The 16,454-nt window shown below is 46.0% G+C and overlaps 1 protein-coding gene across 19 annotated transcripts in view; it reads left to right on the top strand.

The window, feature by feature from the left end:
* Positions 1-6,167, top strand: part of CELF1 (CUGBP Elav-like family member 1) — an 88,650-nt gene extending 82,483 nt beyond the window's left edge. For 17 of the 19 annotated variants that reach the window (XM_060176420.1, XM_016186403.2, XM_060176421.1 and 14 more), the window contains one exon: positions 3,189-6,167. The gene's annotated coding sequence lies outside the window, so the exon portion shown is untranslated. Of the gene's footprint in view, positions 1-75 lie in introns of all 19 variants that reach the window. The other 2 variants (XM_016186404.2, XM_016186401.2) reach the window with 1 other exon arrangement.
* The last annotated feature ends 10,287 nt before the right edge of the window (positions 6,168-16,454 follow it).

A 16,454-nucleotide genomic window follows, 5' to 3' on the forward strand; every position in this document is an offset into this window, starting at 1 on the left:
GAGCACCCTTAATGATTCGAAGCCCTAAAGCTGTGTGTTGACAGCCCTGGACCCTGATCCCTGCCACTCTCGCAGGCACAGCTTGCCCTGAAGACTCGGCTACTGCCTTCTGTGGGAGTTTCGCTTCGTACAGAGGACAAGTTTGTGCTTTGGTTTCCAGTGTTTTACTTTGGAGTTTAGGTGCCATATCCTGAGTTGGTTTTTTCCCCCCTTTATTTAAAGTTTGCTGTGTTTGTAACCAGTGTGTGTTGAGAAGGACCAATATCAAAACTGCCCTGGGGGTGGAGTGTGGAGAAACATTCTAAGGAAGATCAAAACTCACTCCCAAACTACCTGCACTAAGAGAGACTACTAAATTATACCAGAAACTGACACCCGAATCTCTTCTGAATCTCCCTGGGTGTGAGAATGGATGAAATGAGAACTGATCTCCATGAGGTGGGGTAGGGGTGGAAGAGAGTCAAGGGTGACTAGACATCCTTGGGAGCTGAAGGCTCAGCCTTTATAGCTGCCTTTTTTTTTTTTTTTTTTAAATCCTGTCTAGGGTTTCTGGCCCTCAATCCAAGAAGGGGTTAACTATTCTCTGGAAATTAAAAAGCAAACTCCTGTTAACATAATGACATCTGAAAAAGCTGGACGGTATCTCCCTGTGGCCAGTGTTCCCAGCCAGTCACTGACTGGGAAATAGTCATGAGTTCGTGGCTGTTAAGAAGAAACAGCTGGCCAAAGAACTCCTTTTTCATTTATTTCAGCACCACAATTTATTAGACCACAATTCATTTCTTACAGATCCCTTTGAAGCAACTCTAGGAAAGCCACTACCACCCCAAGCCAGCAGCTGTCTTATGAGGGCAGGTCTAAGAAGGGCTTGTAGTGTCTAGTCTCTAGCTGAAGGGGGCACCTCTCCGTAGCTGGGGTGTGGGTGAGTGGGGCAGCAAGTGTTTGCTTCCTGGTGTACCTGAATCAAAGGGTCCCTTCAAGCCACAGTACTGCATTTGCCCATCACTCAGTACTTAAAAGGTTTAAGAAATCCACACTGCCTTCTTGGTTGAGGTCTCTCAGTCCTATTCTCACCAAGGCAAGTCCCTCTCAGACCACTTCAGCCCCATCTTCTCTATTTGGAGATACAGGAGACAAGAGGACGTTTACAGCCTCCATATGGTTTTAGTGTTCTTTTACCTCAGTATTACGTGTTGATTTTTGTCCTCATGCTTGCCGTTAGCTCCCTGCTGCCTCCCACAGGTCTCACTCCAGCTCTTGCCTGTGACCCACACAGCGTCTGGGCTCCGCCTCTGCTCCAAGAAAACACTGTAGGGTTGTAGAGCCCAGAAGGACATGCTGTTGGGAATGTGCACCTGGCCAAAGTGGCCCTGTTAGGATGTGACTCTTAGCCAGGGACAGGGTCCCTGGGATCATAAACCTCACAATCAGACCTGACCCTTAGCATCAGAAATGAAATGACAGGTCAGCCCACTCCTAGGGCAGGTGAGGACTCTTCTCATACTGTCCATTTGGGACACAGACTGGGGTTGCCCGTCTTGCTGGTGTACAGGTAGTTGGTGGGTTATCCCATTGAACCTGGGACACTCGTCCCTTCTCATAGTGACCACTTGGGTCTGGGTCAGTTGTCCTCTGAGAAACGTGAAACATACTTCTTAAGCTGAACCACGTAAACTTGAATTCTGCGCACTGGGAGAAATGTGTCCTGTGTTTCAAGGATAAAACTGTCCAAAGGCTTCCAGGGTCAATGATGGGATTTTTTTTTAATAAAAATAATAATAATAAAAAAAAGAAAAAAAGAAAAGAAAAAAAATGCTAGGTTGGGGAGGCGCTGTTCTGAATCCCAACCGGCTGGAACCAAGAATGTCATTTCTATTTTTATAGAAGTTTTATACAGCTCCGGGGTGGAGAATATTTATTACCTAAATTATATCTCTGGAAAAGGCCAGGATTTTGTAGAATCCAGAATGTGATTGTTGTACACACAGGGTGCTGTGTATGATTGAAACTACTGACTTTCTGTGGCCCGTTCGCAGCCCAGCTAATCTGTGGGGGGTGGGGTGGGGGGGGTTAATGCTGTGAATTGGCAATGGAGAGAGCTGTGCTCTCCAGGGTGCTGCCAGTGCTGTGGTCACTTACCTTCTGTTCTGTCTTCCTCCTTGGCATTATGGGGATTTTCCAAAACCCAGAACTCTTAATTCTGTTTCCACTTGCCTCCCCTCTTTGCCTGCCTCCCTTGCTTGACCATTATTTGACAACAGATGTATCCTGAGCCCTGGGATTACAGAAAACCCCTTTCTAAATGACAAGACATTTCTGAATGACCTAGAGCCCACAATTTCCTCCCTGCTTGTGGTCCTCTTTTCGAAAAAAGAGCTTGTGTCCAGCAGGGCCCTAGGCCACAATGGCCAGCTGGTGAAATGCACTTCTTCCCTCGTGTCCTCTTCTCCCCTGCCCAGTGACTTAGCACGGCACCGCCCATAAGCACAGCTCTCTCCCCAAGCCAAAGATGGTTTTGTGAAGAAGCTGCTCCCGTAAAAGTCTCACAGTATGAAAAGGTTTAGCTTGGAGAGTGGAGACTAGCAATCAAGTCTTACAGCAACCCTTTTCTGTTGTGGGGGCTTCACTTTACATAAATGTGTTTTCTGCTGTAGTTTTGTCTCTTACTTGGGTTTCATCATGAGATGGATTTGCCGTGAATGCAGCCATTCACTGTTTCCTGGGTTCCACATGAGTGGCCAGGACCTGTGTGGAAGCTAAGAGCTTGGATTTCTGGAAACAAAGGGCCATCTCCATGACACTGAGGAGAATTCCTGGAAATTTTCCCCACGCCCCTGCCAGCATCCTCTACTTTCTCCCCAGCTCCCAGGAGTGGAGGCTGAGGCTGAGGCTGTGCCCTGCCAGAGACTTCCCCGGATGTGTTTGAGCTTCCCGAGAAATCCAAGCCTTAGGTTCCCTTCTGTCTCTGGCAGTTGGATGTCCTCTCGGTGTCCTCCGTTGTCCTTTTTGACTTTTCCCTGTGTCCATTGTTAGCATGTGCAAAAGTCCCCTGTCATCACCCAGCCCTGCCCCGCCCGCCTCCTCATTTCAGGGCTGTACACAGTGAGTGTTCCTGTTCTGTCTCTCTGTTTGGATGTATTGCTCTGTAACTCAGTGGGTCTCCCTCTTTCTGGTTTGTTTTTTTCTAGATTCCTGCCGTTTGTTCATCGTTGTGCCTAAAGCATGTCGATGTGGCGTCAAGTGCATCGTCCAAATCCCTGTCTCTTCAGCTTCTCTGATGCTTGAACTCTCACCTTTGACCTTGTGTTGACCTTTGATGCTGATGTGTATTTTTATTATGTTTGTTTCTTTCTTTGTTTTTTCTTTTTTCTTCCCTTATTTTTTTTTCTTTTGTGCTGCCAAATTGGTTTTGCTAGAACGACTGCTGAAGGGGAAATATTTAAACTTGCATTTGAATATAAAAAAATCTATTTTTCTAGAACTTCATAAGATAACCACTTGATTTTGTGATTCCAATTCTTTGTAATTGTCTTCAGAGCAGCCCTGCTAGCACATACCGCGTGGTGTTTGTGTTTCTGTGAACACACAGCCAGTCCGTTTCTAGGCTTTGTTTCTGTGTGCTTAGTTTTAAAGACAACTTTGAAGTAAACAATGAAATAAAAGATGTCACTAAAACCTTTCAGGCTCCTGAGCACATTTTGCTGATACAGTCTGTGGGGCTAGAGGAGACTGCGTGTGTTCTTTGCTTTCCTGAGTTCTCGACTGCAGGAAGCACTCACACCCGTGTCATTTTGGTGGCAGGCTGCAGTCGGAGCGCCAGCCAGTCTTTTCCCTTTTTCTTTTCTGGTTTTTCCAGAAAAGAGGGACCCAGCGGGGTGCCTTTGGGTCCCTCTTGTCCCTGCTCCCCCCCCCCATGCTTGTCCCTATAGTCTCCACAGCAAAATGTGATGCTTTGATTTTTTTCGTTGTTTTTATATTGTTTCGTGTTTTTGTTTTTGTTTTGAATTTTTTTCTTTCTTATTAAGATTATACCCAGAAGGAAAGTTTTGCATGTTTCCTGCTGTTTCTTCACACCTTCATATGTATATATATATATATACATACACACATATATATCACCCTCACCTCTCTGTTTTCTATAGTTTGTGCAAAGACTGATCGATTTAAAAGGGTTTCAAAGAAGCTGTTTTAAATTGTTGTGGGGTTATTATTTTTTTTTCAAGATTGTACTTTATTTTGAAGTGGCAACTTTCTCCTCTATTTGCCTGTGCACCTGTGCACTTAGACTGTCACTTAGACTGTGTGACCTCCAGGCCTCAGCAGGGCCTCTGGGAGGCTGGCTGCTCTGCTCAGAGATATGGGAAGGGGGCCTGGTGAGGCTCGAGGAGCAGATAGAGCCCAGAAGGTGGCTGCAGGTGGACAAGAGACTAAGCACGTCAGGGCTAGTGAGTACCCCTTAACCCAAGAGGAGGAGGGTGCTCGGAACCACTCAGCGGAGGAGGCCATCTGTGCACTAAGCGGCCTACACCTGCCAGCGCTTTTCCTAGGCGACAAGCACAATACTACAGTCTTCACACTGTTTACAGCCCTGGGCATCAACTACCCCACACCGGCTCTTCACGGCAGCTCTGCTCTTGCTTAGCTAGTGGGGTGGGGGCAAGGGCAGCGATCCTTTTTAATCAGGTGAAGAGCCAAATAGCTACTGTCCCCGGGTGCCAGGCAAGCCAGTTCCTTGGTTCCCTGAAGGGACTTGCCCTTCTCTCTTGTGGCACCATCCAGCCTCAGGGTCTTAGGACTTGAGTAAGAATGTGAATGGCGGAGGGAGAGGCCAGAGGAGACAGGAGGTCACGGACGGGTCTGTGGAGGTAAGAGGTTGCAGAGGGAGGCGTTTGATAGATCCCACCCAGATCTCTGCTGCCGCCCGGTGAGCAAACTGGGAAGTAGGATTGTGCAGGGAAGGGTGAGGGGTAGCCTGGGGGGCTGGGGGCGGGGGGTGGGGAAGGTAGAAGCACTGTTAGCATCACCCATGCTGGGCTTGATGAAGAGGGTTCCCACCAGCCAGTGTTTCTGCTCTGGGACCCAGCAGGCTGCCTAGTGTTATGCTTGAGGCCTCTCTTACTAGGAGGGGCGGCCAGATGGAAACCCAGTGTATGGTAGGCTGCTTCATTTCCTGGAAGGGGTGATTGGATGGGAAGAGGCCAGGAACCCCAGCCTGAGCGAGGCTGCTGTGCACCCCACAGTCTGACTGCACAGAGCTGCCTCTGTTGGCAGAAGGCACTGAGGCTCCCCTTCCTGTGTATTCAGAATCTGTGTTTGCCAATATATTTTGCTTTCAATTCCAAGAGGAACTCTGGGAAAACCTGTGGATAAAACCAAATGCCAAACGTTGGACGTTGTTTCCTTTTCTTCTCTCTCTGGTTGTTTTAATTGTTCTGTGGTGGTTTTAATGGATTTGAGGCCCTGGAGCGGCAGCTGCCTTTCTGATTTCCAGCTGCTTTTTGTGAATAATTTAAAAAGAAAAAAAAAAGAAACTTTACATTTTGGAGACAAACCTATGTGAGTTTTTTATTGGTACAAACGTTGTATTTAACACTAGGGGTTTTGTACAGTTTTTTGCCTTTTCTACTAGAAAACAATGTAAAGTGATTTCACAATGTGAAGAGAAAAAAAATTGCCACTATGACCAAATGCACAGTCTGTTCTGCAGCAACAACGGGATTCAATCAACTCAGTCGTGATTCAGCCGTAGAAACGCTTTTTCCTTTACCTCGTTTGAGCTTTCCCTTTCTTTCCTGTTTTGATTTGCAAAAGAAAAAAATTGTCTTTTTTGTGTGAACTTGTGTTGTACTATGTAGAAAATTATGGATTTTACTTTAATGGTTTTAAAAAAAAAAAAAAAGGCAAGAAGAGTCTGTGGCTCTTCTGACCTGATCACAGAGTTTGTGTAGTGGATTAAAAAAGGAAAAAAAATTGTTACAAGTTTGGAGCTACGGAGTATGTGTTAAAAAGGAATCTCCTTCTTCCCCCTTTTTGTGTGTTTTTCCTTTTGTCCCAATGGGGAACCTAAATGTGTTTTAATTGCACAGACACATGGACAAAAGTCATTTTGTATCTGCCAAGTGTGGTACCTTCCTTTGTTTATTTGCTATTAAACTGTTTGAGAAGAACTAGTGTTGTCTTCAGTGTTGTTGATTTGGGGGTGACTGGATCCTTGGGACGAGGTTGGTGGCAGTCTTAAGGGGTGGGTGACCACATGTATGTTTGTTTTTTTAAAAAACAGGTTTTTATTTATTTATTTATGAGAAAGATAGGAGGAGAGAGAAAGAACCAGACATCACACTGGCACATGTGCTGCTGGGGATTGAACACAGGACCTCATGCTTGAGAGTCAAAGCTTTATCACTGCGCCACCTCCTGGAACACGACCACATGTGTGTTTTAAGGTACCTTTTAGTATGCAACAGTTCGTGAAAGAAGCCATGGGGAAAAGTAACGTCTTCTCTGCCACTTTTATTCTTCCACAGCATACCTGCTAGAAAGCACCTTGTGACTTCTGAGGGTCAGGCAGGGGAGATACCTTAATGGTCATGCAAAACAGCTTTCATGCCTGAGGTGCCAAAATCTAGATTCTACTTACTTCTTCCACCACCACCCCCCCATCACTCATACAAATAGATCATTTTTTAGAAATAGATTACATTTAAATTTAAAGAATCAGTATCCTGGAGAGTCTGGTAGTAGCACAGCTGGTTAAGCGCATGTGGCTCAAAGAGCAAGGACCGGCATAAGGATCCCGGTTCGAGCCCCCGCCTCCTTCCTTCCCCTCCCCTCCCCTCCCCTCCCCTCCCCTCCTCAGCATGCAGGGAGGGATTGGGTGGTGGCACCTTAATTGAGTGTACACGTTACCATGTGTAGGGACCCGTGTTCCAGTTCCTGATCCCCACCTGTAGGATGCTTCTGGTACTGATTTCTCTTTGTCTCTAATTTGGGGGGGGAGGGATCAAACGGTAATGCAACAGGTTAAGCGCACATGATGCCAAGTGCAAGGACCTGCGTAAGGATCCCCATTGGAACCCCTGCAGCTCCCCACCTGCAGGTAGTGAAGCAGGTCTGCAGGTGTCTATCTTTCTCTCCCCTTCTCTGTCTTCCCCTCCTCTCTCCATTTCTCTCTGTCCTATCCCAACAACGGTGACATAATAACAACAACAATAAAACGAGCAACAAAAGGGGTAAAAATTCAAAAAAATGTAAAAAAAAAACACCCCAATATCTGAAGAACACATAGACACAAAAAAAGATACCCAAAGATACATGTTCTTTACAGCACTAGTTTAAAAAAATTACCTGGGAGTTGGGCAGTAGCTCAGCGGGTTAAGCACAAGGACCGGCATAAGGATCCTGGTTCGAGCCCCCGGCTCCCTACCTGCAGTGCCGTCACTTCAAAAGTGATGAAACAGGTCTGCAGGTTTCTTTCTCCCCTTTTCTGTCTTCCCCTCCACTCCATTTCTCTGTCCTAGCCAACAGTGACTACATCAATAAAACAAGTGCAACAAAGGGGATAAATATATTTTTTTAATTATTTATTAGATGCAGAGCTTCACTCTGGCACGTGTCAAGGATAAAACTTGGGACCCCGTCAAGGTAGTATTTTTCTACTTCTATGAGTGAGAAGTTGAAAAATAATACCAAGATGCCGGCCTGCCTTTCCTGGGCAGACAACCCCACCGATATATCCGGGAACCCCACCTCCCCAGAGTCCTGCCCCACTAGGGAAAGGTAGAGATAGTTTGGGGATTTGGATCGACCTGCCAACACCCATGTCCAGCAGAGAAGCAATTACAGAAGCCAGACCTCACATCTTCTGTGCTCCTTAGAGATCTTTGGTCCATACTCCCAGGGTAGGGAAGCTTCCAGTGGAGAGTATGGGATACAGAACTCTGATGGTGGGGATTGTATGAATCATGCCCCCCTTATCCCACAATCTTTTTTTATCATTATTAAATCGCTAATAATAATAAAAACGTTGAAAAATGGGGCCAGGCAGTAGCGCAGCATGGTAAGCACACATGGTGCGAAGTGCGAGGACCGGCATAAGGATCCTGGTTTGAGCCCCCATCTCCCCACCTGCAGTGGGGTCACTTCACAAGTGGTGAAGCAAGTCTGCAGGTGTCTGTATCTTTCTCTCCCCGTCTTCCCCTCCTTTCAGTTTCTCTCTGTCCTATCCAACAGCAACAACAAAGGCAACAAAAATAGGAAGAATACCCTCTAGGAGCAGTGGGTCCTGTAGTGCAGGCAACAGAGCCCCGGTGATAAGCCTGGAGGCAAAAAAAGGTTGAAAAATAAGAAAACAGTGAAGAACTTGAACCAAGTTTGGTGTTCGGGTCCTGGACCATGTCAGAGGTCCTAGAGAGGATTGAACTGTTAAGTGGAAAACTGAAATGTTATACATGTACAAACTACTGTATTGACGGTAAACCATTAACCCCCCCAATAAAAATGTTATAAAATAATAAATATGTAAAGTTTAAAAAAAAATACTTGGGGTCCCATGCTTGAGAAACCACTGCTTTTGTCCAGTGCACTGCTTCCCAGGCACTGCAGCACAGTTTATAGTAACCACAACTTGGAAACAATCCCAGACCAGAAGGAGGAAGACAAACACTAGATTATCTTGTTTAGAGTGGAACTTGAAGGGAAAACAGTGTAACTTTTAATTTGCTGTGCTATTACTTCAGAACACTAGAAGGGAAGGGACAGGGACTGTGTGTGGTAAGGAGGGTGACAAGCTGGTGTGCTGATAGGTCTCACATCAAGATCACAAACCATGTGGCCTGGGAAAGGTGGGATGGTGGTAGAATTCTGGGCTTCTGTTTTTGGTAATGGCTGCCACCCTACAGAATCAATCCAAACTTGAGAATATAAGTGTTTTCCCCGCTGCTGCTGAGTTTCTGTGCCTGGGGAAGCAGCCTGGGCCGGGGCTCTTCCTCTTAAGGACTTTACTCTTCTTCCCAAAAGCAGTTAAGCTGCTTTCTCATAACAAAGTCACAGAGGGGCATTTATATGGCTCTTAGGTTGTCCTCTGAGCGTTCAAAGCGCTAAGAAATTGGGCCATAACGAAGCCTCTGGAATTGACTTAGGCCAGCATGTCAGATGATTCCTTTCTTTTTAAACCGGAGCACTGCTCCGCTCTGATTTATGGTGATGCAGGGAGTTGAACTCGGGACTTTGGAGCCACAGGCATGAGAGTCTCTTTGCATGACATTATGCTAACACGCCTCCCACCCCCACTCTCAGCTGATTATGGGATATTGTCCACTTGGTTGTCAGAACGCCTGACAGCTTTAAATTGTACAAGCTGATGAGATAACATGGTGGCCATACAAAAAATTTTTAATGTGTGATGTACCAAAGGTCCTAGGTTCAATCTCCAGCATCACCATAAGCCAGAACAGTGCTCTGATTAAAAACAGAAAAGTGAGAGTCGGGCGGTAGCGCAGTGGGTTAAGTGCATGTGGTGCAAAGCTCAAGGACCAGCATAAGGATCCTGGTTCGAGCCCCCGGCTCCCCACCTGCAGGGGAGTCGCTTCACAGGCAGTGAAGCAGGTCTGCACATGTCTTTCTCTCCCCCTCTGTCTTCCCCTCCTCTTTCCATTTCTCTCTGTCCTATCCAACAACATCAATAACAGCAATAACTACAACAGTAAAACAAGGGCAACAAAAGGGAATAAATAAATAAATAAAATATTTGAAAAAACAACCAGGGACTGGAGAGACATGGTTATGCAAAAGACTTCCATGCCCAAGGCTCTGGAAGTCCCAGGTTCAATCCCCAGCACTGCCTTAAGCCAGAGGTGAGCAGTACTATGGTAGCTCTTTTATCTTTCTGTATCTGTCATATCACAAAACAGAACAAAAACCCAGTAAAGTCAATGTGTGCAGAAGACATTAGACACCAGATGGAAGGGGGAGGGACACCTGAGAGGGAAGGAAAGTGCTTGCAAAAGCAGAAAGCACGTACTTCACTTAGGACTCCCTCCTGGGAGCAGGCTGTCACATGCCCAGGTGAAGGCATACATCTGTTCTTCCGGTTCCTTCTCAGCGGCTTTTCTTCATCAGAGACTGCAATGCTCAGGTGAGCACAGCCAGGACCCGGAGAATGAGGGAGAAACTATGTGCTCACCGGGGCGGCCAGGGCAAAGCTGTTTATTCTAAGAGTGGTGACCTTGTGGGGGCTTTTCAAAGGGAATAGTTTATTTTTCACTTTAGACACACTAGAATTATCAAGATGAGAAAGGCTAGATATTTCAAAAGAGGTTAAAAGGAAGAAAACACAAGTCGAACCTGAAATGGAATTGGAGTATTACACCAAAGTAAAAGACTCTGGGGTGGGTGGGTGGGTGGGGAGAATACAGGTCCATGAAGGATGATGAATGACATAGTGGGGGTTGTATTGTTAAATGGGAATCTGGGGAATGTTATGCATGTACAAACTATTGTATTTACTGTTGAATGTAAAGCATTAATTCCCCAATAAAGAAATAAATTATTTTTAAAAAGAGAGAGGTTAAAAGGAGTGCTTTGGGTATAGATAGAACTTTGGTAGGCTTTAAAGATAAGCCACCTTTTTTTTTTTTTAGAATTTTTTTTTCCCCTTTGCCTTGTTGTTTACCATCCTCATTGTTGTTATTGCTGTTTTTGTTGGATAGGACAGATAGAAATCTAGAGAGATGGGGAAGACGGGAGAAAAAGATAGACACCTGCAGACCTGCTTCACCACCTGTGAAGCGACCCCCCTGCAGGTAGGGAGCCGGGGGTTCGAATTGGGGTCCTTACACGGGTCCTTGGTGCCAGACGCCATGTGCGCTTAACCCACTGTGCCACCACCGGGCTCCCGCCACCACTCTTTTTTAAGGACGATATTAGGGCAAGTTCTATCTCAGGAACAGTTGTAAGGTGACACCTTGGATGCTTATCACCTAGGCTTCTGTAATGGCTTCTCCACTAGACATGGACGTTGGCAGGTCAGTCCGTATCCCCAGCCTGTTTTTATCTTTCCCTAGTGGGGCAGGGCTCTGGGGAGGTGGGGTTCCAAGACACAGTGGTGAGGTTGTCTGCCCAGGGAAGTCAGGATGGCGTCATGGTAGCATCTGCAACTTGGTGGCTGAAAGACGGTAAGATATAAAGCAGAACAAATTATTTAATTATTTAATAAACAGGAACCTGAAGGTAAGAATAGAGCAGGTGAAACTAAGGGTCTTTGTGTGGAAAGAAGCTAGGGAGTCTATTTTAGTTATATTCCAAGGGGCCCATGACTTTAGTAATTTTTGCCTGAACCCAACAGATAACATGTAGGTGAACTAAAAGTATTGTCTAGGAAGGTGGTGTCAGAGTTGAGAATAGGCCTAGAAAGCTGGATCAGGGAAGAGAATAGCTTCCAAATATGAGGAAATACCAAATACCATTAACTAAACTCCATCAATTTGACCTAGGGTCCATATCTATTCATATTTAGCACGGGAGCCTATGTAACCTCTGCGTGCCTGTCAGTCTAAACTCACAGCCCATGGTCACAGCTAGGAACATTCTAGGGTGTACTTTTTTTTTTTTTAATAAGAGAAATACTAAAGTATTATGTAACTCTGGCTTATGATGGTGCTGGGGATTGAACCTGGCACCTAAGAACCTCAGGCATGAGAGTCTAGTAGAATTATGCTATCTCTCCCCAGCCTGCAATTGGATTTTTTTTTTTTAACATTTTAACTGTCTTTATTTATTTATTGGGTAGAGACAGCCAGAAATTGAGAGAAGGGCAGAGAGAGACACCCGCAGCCCTCTTTCACCACTGGAGAAGCTTTCCCCCTGCAGGTGGGGGCCAGAGGCTTGAACCCTGGTCCTTGTGCACTGTAATATGCGTGCTCAATGAAGTGTGCCACCACCTGGCCCCAATCGAATTATTTTATGCCCTACAGATGCCAATAAATCAGCTTGCAGTACGTGACCTTTTGTCTCTGGCTTTCACATGGTGAATTCCCAAAACGTTTTCTCCTGCCTGCTATGGAAAACTCACTCCCAGCTGGCTCTCCACTAGCCGGGCTGCTCCTGTTTGCCTGTCGTATTATCTACCTTCCTCCAACTCTGCATTCTATGCCTGCTGTTCTGTCCAGTGTGTCCACTAGCCACAGTGGCTCCTAAATGAGACCAGAGGGTCAAGTAGTGGTGCACCTGGTTGATCTCATGTCACCATGCACAAGGACCAAGTTCAAGGCCCCACTCCCCACCTGTAGAGGCGACCAGGTCCCTCTCTGCCTCCCTCTTCCCTCTCAATTCTCTCTGTACTATCAAAATGAAATAAAAATGAGACCGGCACACCGCTCAGCTCTGGCATCTGGTGGTGCTAGGCATTGGACCTGAGGTCTCTAGGGCCCTGGGCATGAAAGTCTTGTCTCCCCAGCCTCAGAATATGACTTTTTTTTTAAAAAAATGTTTTATTATTTATTCCCTTTTGTTGCCCTTGTTGTTTTCCTTGTTGTTTTGTTGTTGTTGTTATTGATGTCGTCGTTGTAGGATAGGACAGAGAGAAATGGAGAGAGGAGGGGAAGACAGAGGGGGAGAGAAAGATAGACACCTGCAGACCTGTTTCACCGCCTGTGAAGCGACTCCCCTGCAGGTGGGGAGTCGGAGGCTTGAACCAGGATCCTTACTCCAGTCCTTGAGCTTTGTGCCATGTGCGCTTAACCCGCTGCGCTACCACCCGACTCCCAGAATATGACTTTTTAAAAATATATATATATATTTAAATATTTTATTTTATTTATTCCCTTTTGTTGCCCTTGTAGTTTTTTATTGTAGTTATTATTGTTGTTGTCGTTGTTGTTGGATAGGACAGAGAGAAATGGAGAGAGGAGGGGAAGACAGAGAGGAGGAGAGAAAGATAGACACCTGCAGACCTGCTTCACCGCCTGTGAAGCGACTCCCCTGCAGGTGGGGAGCCGGAGTTCGAACCGGGATCCTTATGCCGGTCCTTGTGCTTTACGCCACCTGCGCTTAACCCGCTGCGCTACAGCCCGACTCCCCAAAAATATATTTTTAATTAATTTTATTTTTTAACCAGAGCACTGTTCAGCTCTGGCTTATGGTGGTGCGGGGGGGGGGGGGGGGATTGAACCTGGGACTTTGGAGCCTCAGGCATGAGAGTCTGTTTAGCATAACCATTATGCTATCTACCCCTGCTAGAATATGACTTTTTAAACCAGTTCTGCCTGACTCTAAAGTTCCTGTAGAGCACAATGCATTGGGGGGGTGTCTGCTGAACCCCGGGATAGCCTGGTTTTAATTTCATGTCAGAATAGGGTTTCATGTGCTGGAGAGAGCTCAGCAGAGCAGATGCTTGCCTTACCAAGCCAGTGACCCAGTACCATGGTGCCACAGCACCAGGGGAAGCCCATGTGAAATACACACACACACTAGAGTGGAACTTCACAAAGGCATGTATGCCTAGTTCCCCACTGGAATCCCAGTGGCTAGCAGGTGACACATTTCCTGTAAACGTTTGGTGAGTGAATACATGGAGATGACAGTTGCTTTTGTCCAAGAGCTTCCTGAAGCACTTCTTAGCCCCAGTGACATGGGCCCTTGATGCAATTTGATCTGTTAGAAATTGCTATTCCAGGGGCCAGGTGGTGGTGCACCTGCTCGAGTACACATGGCCCCCACCTGCTGGAGGAAAGCTTCACAAGTTGTGAAGCAGTGTTGCAGATGTCTCTGTCTCCCTCTCTATTACCCCCTCCCCTCTCTTTCTGACTGTCTCTATCCAGCAAATAAATAAAGGGAAAAAAATTAAGAAAAAAAGTTGCCATTCTGGGGGTGGGTGGTAGCACTCCTGGTTAAGCACAGATAGTGCTAAACAAACGCAAGGGATCCTGGTTCCAGCCCCTGACTCCTCACCTGCAGAGGGCCAGGTCGCTTCACAAGCACCTGTGAAGCAGGTCTGCAGGTGTCTATTTTTCTCTCTCCCTCTGTCTTCCCCTCCTCTCTCCATCTCTCTCTGTTCTATCTAACAACAATGACATCAATAACAACAATAAAACAAGGGCAACAAAAGGGAAAGTAAATATATAAAAAAATTTAAAATAAATAATTAAAGCGGGGGATAAATAGTATAATTTTTTTAATATTTTTTTTTTTATTCTCTTGCTGCCCTTGTTTTTTATTGTAGTTATTGTTGTTACTGATGCCTTTGTTGTTGGGTAGGACAGAGAAATGGAGAGAGGAGGGGAAGACAGAGAGGGGGAGAGAAAGATAGACACCTGCAGACCTGCTTCACCGCCTGTGAAGCGACTCCCCTGCAGGTGGGGAGCCGGGGGCTCGAACCGGGATCCTTACGCCGGTCCTTGGGCTTTGCACCATGTGCGCTTAACCCGCTGCGCTACCGCCTGACCCCCAATAGTATAATTCTTATGCAAGAGATTCTCATGCCTGATGCACCAAAATCCCAGTTTCAGTCCCCTGTCCCACCATAAGCCAGAACTGAGCAGGGCAAGGACCCATATCAATCACCAGAGTTCTGTGTCTCCATATCCTCCATTGAAAAGGTTCTCCCGGGGCCCGGCGGTGGCGCAGCGGGTTAAGCGCACGTGGCACAAAGCGCAGCGACCGGCGTTAGGATCCCGGTTCGAGCCCCCGGCTCCCCGCCTGCAGGAGGGTCACTTCACAGGTGGTGAAGCAGGTCTGCAGGTGTCTGTCTGTCTCTCCCCCTCTCTGTCTTCCCCTCCTCTCTCTATTTCTCTCTGTCCTATGCAACAACGACGGCAGATAATAACAACAATAAAAAACAAGGGCAACAAAAGGGGATAATAAATAAATGTTTTTTTTTTTAAAAAGCTCAATAAAAATAACTACAACAATAAAAAACAAGGGCAACAAAAGGGAGTAAATAAATAAAGGTGACAGAAAAAAAAAAGTTCTCCCTAGGTCACAGATATGAGTTGACTATTATTTCTGTAATGAGGTATGTATTTTTCACCATTTTGTCTATGGTCCTGCCTTCTATTCCTTTCTAAGTTACACCCAGTACTTCTGAATGTCTTTCCTTTTTTTCCTCTTCTCACTCTGGGTCATGGTGCAATTGGGTTTCAGAGCACTCTCCAGTGATCTTCCCCTAACATTTATCCCCTTTGGGAAATATGAACCAAAATTATATTTGGGGTGAAGAAGGTGGGAATTCTAGTTTCTGTAATTGCTTCTTCATTGAACAGGGACATTGGTAGGTCGATCCATACCCAGCCTGTTTCTATCTTTCTCTATAATCAGGTAGGGCTCTGGAGAGGTGAGGTTCCGGGATACATTGATGAGGTGGAGTTCAGGATGGAATCATAGTAGCATCTGTAACTTGGTGTCTGAACACTATATTTTATTTCTTTTCTTTTTTACCAGAGCACTGCTCAGCTCTGGCTTATGGTGGTGCAGAGAATTGAACTTGGGACCTCATAGCTCAGTCATGACAGTCTTTTTCATAGCCATTATATTGTTTCCCCTGTCCTGTTTTTCACTACTTAAAGGAGAGCCAGTGTGGCCCAGAGTTGACAAGTGGGTAAAGCATTATTATACTGTCAAGTGTGAGGTCCTGAGTTCAGTCCCTGGCATGGCATGTGACAATGATACTCTGCTTTCTCTCTTTTTCCTCTCACTTCTTTTCCTCTGTTTCTCTCGCTCATTAAGTAATAAATAATGGTCCAGGAGGCTGTGCCATGGATAAAATGGTGGACTCTCAAGCATGAGGTCCCACATTCAGTCTCTCGCATTGCATGTTCCAGAGTAGTGCTCCAGTGTTCTCTCATCTCCACACCCTAAACAAGCAAGAACACAAATAACAATAATAAACCTTTAAAAAGAGAGAAAGCCAGTTCAGGTGAGGTTCAGGAGGCTCGTTAGAGGGCATTGTTCCAAAGTCTTTTTGTTTGTTTATTTTTTATTTTCCCTTTTGTTGCCCTTGTTTTTTATTGTTGTTGTAGTTATTATTGTTGTTGTTATTAATATCGTCGTTGGATAGGACAGAGAGAAATAGAGAGAGGAGGGGAAGACAGAGAGGGGGAAGGGAGAGACACTTGCAGACCTGCTTCACCTCTTGTGAAGCGACTCCCCTGCAGGTGGAGAGTCGGGGCTCGAACCTGGATGCATACACCGGTCCTTGAGCTTTGTGCCACGTGCCCCCAGCTCCCCACCTGCAGGGGAGTTGCTTCACAGGCGGTGAAGCAAGTCTGCAGGTGTCTATCTTTCTCTCCCCATCTCTGTCTTCCCTTCCTCTCTCGATTTCTCTCTGTCATATCCAACAACAGCACCAACAACAATAATAACCACAACAATGATAAAAAAACAAGGGCAACAAAAGGGGAGAAAATAGTCTCCAGGAGCAGTGGATTCATGGTACAGGCACCGAGCCCTGGCAATAACCCTGG

Source organism: Erinaceus europaeus, chromosome 17 (assembly GCF_950295315.1).
Source record: "Erinaceus europaeus chromosome 17, mEriEur2.1, whole genome shotgun sequence".
Taxonomy (NCBI): Eukaryota; Metazoa; Chordata; class Mammalia; order Eulipotyphla; family Erinaceidae; genus Erinaceus; species Erinaceus europaeus.